We start from the raw sequence: 836 nt of genomic DNA, 5'->3' as shown, positions 1-836 counted from the left end.
GCTAAGTTCGGGAATGACCTTAATCCTAATCGTTTTTTTTAACCAGAGTTTTGTCCCAAAAGTAGGGGCTAGCACATCACTCCACCACTATGACCTCCACTTCAATCAAAGTGATTTCAGTCCACTATGACCTCCACTTCAATCAAAGTGATTTCAGTTGGAATGGAACATGAGACCTCAGCCTCTTGTTCAAAGTCTTTCCACTTGAGCTACAGTCTTCTTCATTTCGTTCTTCTTCTCATCGTGCCTCTTGAGCAGATTCTCCCTCTCAGTTTCAAACTCTTTCATTTCCTTGTCTTGAGTTTTTATGAACTTTGTGATTTCATCCCCCACTCTGTGTAAATGTATATATCATCAATATAACATAAATAAAACTCAAAAAAGAATGTAGAGTTAGATGATGATGGATTCCTTCTTACATAGAAGAGCTATTTGGACTATTGGATGATTGTTTAACCTTCTGTCATTTCTCTTGAAGCATCTTCTCAAACTTGGATTCCAGTTCTTCCCTAGTTTCATGAATGATCTTCATTTGATCATTGAAGAATTGTTCTTGATATATCATCTTAACCACATGTTTGTAATTAACCACAAAATTTAATCTTGAAACTGAACTAGACTCGAAGAATCTGAAATGCTGCAGCCTGACTTACCTCTTCCTTAGTCTCTTCGTGGTGCTTCTTGAATCTTAGTTTCACTATTCGGTTTTCCTCCCTAGTCTTTTGCAGCTTTTCACTAACAATACCAAGTGATTCCTCAAGGCCTCTAGACCGCATCTGTTCTTTTGCCAATTTGTTCTTAAACCAAATGAGTTGCTGGTTATATTCATTCATTTG

The 836-nt window shown here is 37.2% G+C and overlaps 1 long non-coding RNA gene across 1 annotated transcript; it reads right to left on the bottom strand.

Annotated features, from left to right (window-relative positions):
* Positions 1-255: 255 nt before the first annotated feature.
* Positions 256-561, bottom strand: LOC124944455. The gene is made up of 2 exons (XR_007099896.1): positions 420-561; positions 256-334 (listed from the first exon to the last, which is right to left on the bottom strand). It is a non-coding gene; the product is annotated as an uncharacterized LOC124944455 (long non-coding RNA).
* Between the last annotated feature and the right edge of the window lie 275 nt (positions 562-836).

Source organism: Impatiens glandulifera, chromosome 7 (assembly GCF_907164915.1).
Source record: "Impatiens glandulifera chromosome 7, dImpGla2.1, whole genome shotgun sequence".
Lineage (NCBI taxonomy): Eukaryota > Viridiplantae > Streptophyta > Magnoliopsida > Ericales > Balsaminaceae > Impatiens > Impatiens glandulifera.
The sequence above is the reverse complement of the archived record's forward strand: the minus strand, read 5'-3'. Positions and strand labels throughout refer to the sequence as shown.